Source organism: Cavia porcellus, unplaced genomic scaffold, assembly GCF_034190915.1.
Source record: "Cavia porcellus strain 051 isolate PalLab524CR breed Dunkin Hartley unplaced genomic scaffold, mCavPor4.1 scaffold_17, whole genome shotgun sequence".
NCBI classification, from domain to species: Eukaryota; Metazoa; Chordata; class Mammalia; order Rodentia; family Caviidae; genus Cavia; species Cavia porcellus.
In genome coordinates, this window is record NW_026947500.1 from 70,878,195 (window position 1) to 70,884,775 (window position 6,581).

At 46.9% G+C, this 6,581-nt stretch overlaps 1 long non-coding RNA gene across 1 annotated transcript; it reads left to right on the forward strand.

The window, feature by feature from the left end:
* Nucleotides 1-3,174: 3,174 nt before the first annotated feature.
* Nucleotides 3,175-6,375, forward strand: LOC134471052 (uncharacterized). Its single transcript, XR_010040397.1, has 2 exons — nucleotides 3,175-3,379; nucleotides 5,653-6,375. It is a non-coding gene; the product is annotated as an uncharacterized LOC134471052 (long non-coding RNA).
* The last annotated feature ends 206 nt before the right edge of the window (nucleotides 6,376-6,581 follow it).

The following is a 6,581-nucleotide window of genomic DNA, read 5'->3' on the forward strand; positions in this document are numbered from 1 at the left end:
GGTAGAAATCATTTATAAAACCCTTATTTGATAAAGGGCTGGGACCTAAATTAATTAAAGAACTCTTAAAATGCAACCATAAAAAGACAACCAGCTGGTCATGGTGGCCAGCATCTGTAATCCCAGCAATCCGGGAGGCTGAGACAGTAGGAGGTTCACAAGTTGAGCCCAGCTTGGACAAGTTAGCAAGACTCTGTCTCAAAAAAAAAAAAAAAAAAAAAGAAACGTTAGGAATTTAGCTCAGTAAAAAAACTCTTGGTTCAATTCCAAGTATTGGGGGGTTGGGGATAGAAATCTAATTAAAAATGGAAAACTTATCTCAATACCTAGCCATCAAAGACACACCGCATACACAGGAAAACTTTGGATTGTGAGTAACTTGTTCTGCATGAAGAGCAAACACTGCTAATAACATTTATTAATTTTGGTTTCTTTGAGACAGGGTCTCACTGTGTAGTTTAAGCTGATCTTGAACTCACAGCACTCTCCTGCCTCAGCTTCCCAAGTGCTGGGATTACAGGTGTGTGCCACCACACCCAGCTAATAAATTTTAACTTGATAAATGAGTGATGTCTTGCACCATGATATGTGACACCAAATGTCACAGGATCATAACTGGGCCAATGGTTCTTCCTTCTCTTTCACTTTGGGACTGTGGGTGATCATCTCCCAACAGCAAGAGGTTATGGAGATCTCTTGGGAGGAGAAAAAGGTAGAACCCCTCACTTCAGATGAGATTCGGGAGATGTACAAAATGTGGGAAACTGCAACATTTTGTAGAAAAGCATCACCCAAATAATGTAGTAGCAGTGCAAGTGATGAGTTTATTTAACAATGCAAGGTCACATTTTCATGAAATCCTCAAAAGGAAGCAAAAGCAAGTGTCCCTGGACAGGTTCCTCATTACAGCTGCAGAAGAAAAGGACTTCACAGACAGCAGTGACTCAGTCACAGCGAAAGTCATCCCCCACAATAACCCTCCTCTCTTCCGTCTCCCTCACAGGAGGGAAACCAACCAGCCCTCAAAGCAAGGCCAAGGAAACCACAATGTCAATCTCAGGAAAAGCATCATTCCTTGGTGCCCCCAAGTATGTGTGCACTTCCTGGTGTTCTGCAGCTTCTCCCAGTGCCAAAGGCTCCTTCCAGGTTGGATGTGAGCAGGCTGGACCTTTAGGGGGACACTGCCCAGAAAGAAATGGATCTTGCATTGCTCCCCTGTGCAGGCTCAAGGTCATGAGCCTGGGGTCACTGGCCTTGGGTCTGTGCTACCCAGTAACATGGCTCAGGATACTACTGATACTTTCAATGAAACAAACCAAATGTCTTAAAAATCAAGCAGAATCACTCAATCTATTGTTTGTGTATAAAGAAGCAAAGAAAACTCCAGGATGTATTTACTGTTTTAACAAGATAACTCACAAACACCTAAGCCTTTCTCACAGGCACCAGAACCTGGGGTGCAGCTCCAGTCACACACAATGAACAAAATAAGAAAATCAGCTAATTCTTATTTCCACGCTAAGAAACTGTTTGGTAAACAATCGTATTTAAATAATTTAGGCGTTGGAAACTAAGCCTTGAAATTCCATTTGAAATCATCAGAACAGAAAAACAGACCTGGCAAAGTTACTGTGTATGTGTGGGGTAAGATAAAGGAGAAACAAAAAAAAATTTTTTTTGTCTTTTTGAGACAGGGTCTCTCTACGCAGTTCAGGCTGTCCTTGAGCTCACTTTGTAGCCCAGGCTGGTCTCAAACTCGCAACAATCTTCCTGCCTCAGCCTCCCGAGTGCTGGATTACAGGCGTGAGCCACCACGCCAGGCTCATGACATAAATAAGTATTTTCAGCATCACAAAGCCAGGCCATGTTGGCCTGGAACCATACAGAAAAGGCAAATCACCAAGTCAGGTTTGCAAAGGAGACCACACACCAAAGGGTTTTTTCGGATGTCTGTCCAAGAAACATTGGCAGGAGAGGCACAGGGTTTAGTTGTTTGCAGTACTGTATGGGGGATTGAACCCAGGGCCTTCACACTGAACTCCAGCCCAGCCCTTTTAAAAAATTTCAGACAGGGTCTTGTTGAGCCCCTAATTGTCCAGGCTGGGCTCAAATTTCCCATCCTCCTGCCTCAGCGTCCCAGAGAGCTGGGATGACAGGGGTGTGCCACCACACGCAGGTAGGCAAAAGGATTTTAATGCAATTACCGTGTGTGGTTCCAGATGGTTTTCTGCTTACTTGTCATGTAAAATATTCTCAAACAAAAGTAAAACTTTCTAAATTCCAAGAGCTGTCCTAGCCACAGCTCTGTGGGAAAGATAATTAAAATAGTGCAACTTTGACTGGCTTTAAAAAAACAATAGTGCAACTAGTTCGCCACGCGGTGAAGAGGGCTGTGAAATGACACGATTACAACAAATCTTAACTGCCAACTTGGCTTTTGTTTATACTCTAAAATCGGGCAACACTTCATCGGATAAATTCGAACAAGTGGTCCCACGCGTCGGAGCTGTGGAGTTTGAGTTTACAGTCGCAACAAAATAGAAACAAAAGTTTATTTCCCGAGCCAGGGTCTCGCTAGGTGGCCCAGGCTGGCCTTGAAGTCGCAGCGACCCTCCTGCCTCAGCCTCCCGGCTTGGTGACACAGGACTTCCGCTTGAGTAATTCCACTCAGTTTGGTCCGCAGGGCTTGGTGCACGAGCTCGGACCGAAGCAATGACCTCGATACAGGGCACCGAGCAGGGCCACGCCAGAGAGGGGGCGTGGAAACCGTAAGTGGGGGAGGCGTCGCTACCAGAAGCCTGGTAGGAGCCAGGAGGCCGCACAGGGATGTATTTGGAAAACTCGGGTGAATCAGATAACGCCAGGGGAGCAAGGAGAACGGGGACCAGGCCCCGAGTCGCCCCCGTGTCCCCGCCCACCTGCGGCAAAGGCGACAGAGGCCTGAGCGGCGCCCGGACTCCGGAGCTGAAGCGCTTCATTCAGTCACTTCCGGCCCCCCCCAAACACGCCCCGAGCCCCTGTCAGGGCGGCCCGTCCCCGCACTCACCGTTCTCCGCTTCTGGGTGTCGCGGCGCCCCCTCTCGTCACTACCTCAGAGCCACCTGAGGCGGGCGCCGCGCGCAATGCCTCAGGGCAGCGTGGCCCCACCCACACGGTCCTGCCAGCCCTCCCATTGGACTACGAGTGAGACTCCGCCCTCTTCGCCCTGAGTGACACCAGCGTGGAGGTCCGGTAGCTGAATCCACCCGGCTGTTACCCGAATTCCTCACCTTGGTTCCGGTCTCTAGGTGTACTTTAATCCAGTTTTTTTCCAGACCTTTACGCCCAGACTCTGGTGTCTGCCTGCAGAACATAACAGAGGGGACACAAGTGTGCGCAGGTAATTCCAGACTCAGTTTCCACATCGAAACTCTTCGTGAGAGAGCCTGGGAGGAGCAAATGCCGAGCCAGAAGGTCCCGGAGGGTGAAGAGGGCTCAGATATCCCCAAATGATCAGCCTCCTGGTCTAAGGTTGCAAAGCCACTCATCAAACTGTGACCCGTAACGCAGATACTGAAAAGTGATTTCGTCATAGCCTGGCGTGGGAACACACGCCTGTCATCCCAGCGCTGTGAAAGGCTGAGGCAGGAAGATTGCAAGTTGACCCAACCTGGGTAGTTTAGCAACTTAACTTAAGGTCGGGGTGGAGCTTGGAGTGCGGGCAGAGGCGCTACTCAGATCAGCTTCAAGCCATGAGATAAAACTGTGAGGTTTGTATTTCACACCGAAAGGAAATTTATTTTAGGTTAGTTTTTTACTGTCCCCAGGCCCCTGCCTTCCTGCCCCGTGCACCGTACATGCTAGGCAAGCGTTCTATCGCTGAGTTAACACCCCAGATTCCCTCAATCATTTTATTTATTTTGTTAATTAAGTTTATTGGCACGTTGTAGGTATACATACTGGTCATATTCATCATAGGGAATTTGTACCTGTGTATGATACAACTTGTTCCCCCCCCCCCCATTCTCTACTGTCAGCCCACCAAGGTAGTCCAAGGAAGATTTTTGAAGGTGAGGTCCCAAGGTTAAAACAGTAGCCACGACAGCGGGCAGCAGTGGAAGCGTGGAGGGGAGCAGGGAGCCCAAGGCAGAGCCTGGTTCACAGGGGGCTGTGGGTTGACTTCTTGTTCTCCCAGCCTACGGACTGCTGCCAAGCTTGTGTCTTTATTGTATAATTCTTTTCTTGCTCAGGAATCAAACTCATGACCTCATGCTTGTCAGGTAGACAGTGTGCTGCAGACTACTATATAATTCTTTTTTTTTATCGGTACCGGGGATCAAACTCACGACTGCCTGCTTACAAGGCAGGCGCTTATGCCGCTGAGCTAAATCCCCAGCCCATTTTTGGTGTAACTCTTACACAGGTTCTTATTGCGTGTTTACATTCTTACCTAGTACTGTGACTAGTGCATGTGTATCAACTTGTGCTAAGTCATGATTACATAATTATATCCCACTGTGCACTTGTGCTGGAAAATGGGGTTATTTCTTCAGGTATCCTTAGATAAAAGCGCCTGAGCTCTGAAGCAGTCTGAGTGGTTCCCCACTCCTGTCCTCACCTCAAGCCCTCTTCCCCTCCTTATTTACAGAAACATGGTTTCCATTTTTTCCTCTTTTCTCATTTTTTCTTTTCCCTTCTTCCCTTTCCTCTTCCTGGTTCTCCTTCCCATGTGAACACATTCTTTCTGTTTCACAATATCCATTACACATTTTGGTCCTTATTTACACTTTGACTTTCTACACCAGAGAAACAAAGCTGTACCTCCACACGCGTGCCCCGTTTATTTCACTTAAGAGCGTGGCCTCAAGGTGCATCCATTTAGCTAGAAATGTCTCAGACTTACCCTTGTTTACCGCAGAGTAGTACTCCATTGTAGAAAAAGCAGATCTTCACTATCTCTTCATGCCCTGATGGGCATTTGGGCTGACTGCATGATTCAGCTTTACAAACTGCGCTTCTATAAACATGGGTGTGCATATATTGCTATATTATGATGTTTTAAATTCTTTTTGGAAGATACCCAGAAAGGGAATAGCTGGGTCAAATAGGACTGATAATCCTAGTTTTTTGAGGAATCTCCACTCTGATTTCCACAGTGGTTACACCAGTCCGCATGCCCACCAACAGTGGAGAAGGTTCTTTTTCCTCCACAGTCCCTCCAGCATTTGTGGTTGGTTGACTTCTTTTTTTTTTAATTTAAGGAGAAAAAGGAAAAAAAAAAACAGAAAAAGGGTACAAGTAATATAAAATTTAAAAAATAAACAGTAAGAAATCTCTAGTTAATAGATTACATATTCTCATCTTAGAAATAGTTGTTCAAGTTACAAAATTGAAGCACATAAAGTGGACTTTCAAACAGTGAGAGTGCAAACAGTGTTGGCTGACTTCTTGATAACAGCCTTTCTTCGTGGAGTGAGATGGAATCTCTGCTTTGTTTTACCTTGTATTTCTCTAGTGACCGTCGGTCACTTTTAAATGTAAGCTGCTGTGTGTAGAGGACCATGTAGATGGCTCTCCTTGCATAAAACAGTTACGTCCACTTTGGCTAACCCTGGCTCCACCTCTGTGTACCGATGTGTACAGACTGACTGAGCTGTTTCCTTCTTCGTCCAGTTGGCTCTAAGCAATGTAAACTGGGCTGGCTGAGGTGTTGACGGGTAATCTTTGAAGCCAAGTGACAGCTGTGTTTCCTCAGCGGGATGGCAGAGCCAGCTCCAGGGCCATCAGCTGGATTCAAGTCTCAAGGTAAGAGGCTGTGACTTCCCAGGACAAATCAGGACCGAGGCACTGGCCTGCTAAATGTTGAGTACCACCTCAGTTGTGTTTTGCAGGGGGGTCTTCCTGCATACCTTCTGTCTGCATATCCCAGAGCTCTTTTCTGGCCTCCCGGCCGGCTCAACTAGTGTTACATTAATTCCCGCCATTCTCACCGTCACGCATCCTTCAGCCCCTGATTCTTCGGGAATTAATAAATTCTAGGCTAGGCCCTGGGTCCAGGCCTTCGTCCCGTGAATCCCCATCTGGGATGAGGACCCCGTGGCTGGCCGTAACTGTCCAGGTGTCTCAGTGTCTTCATTCTCATGGCAGGGTGCAGTGGAGGTGGCAGGCTGAAATTAACTCTCCACAGTTCTAATAATGTTTCCATCCAATAACAAATACATAGCTGGCTTTGAACTCACTTTGTAGCCCAGGCTGGCCTCAAACTTGTAGTGATCCTCCTGCCTCAGCCTCCCGAGTGCCGACCACCAGTGCTCTCTTGAACAAGTGTATTGGCATTGGCTTAGCTGCGGTGTGGCTCTGATTTTCCTTCAAAATAAAAAACTCACACACTCCTGGGATGCAGGTCAAGATCTTACTGTGTTTAGCAAACTGTGGTAAAATTTCTCATGCAATTATTAACATGTTGGGACAGCTAGCCTGAGGAAAAAACACACTCTCCAATGTGCCCTTTCCAAGCGTACAACTCAGTGCTCATCACATTCATGAATACGTACAATCATTACTAAAAATCCGTTCTAGAGCATTTTTGTCACCCTTAAAAG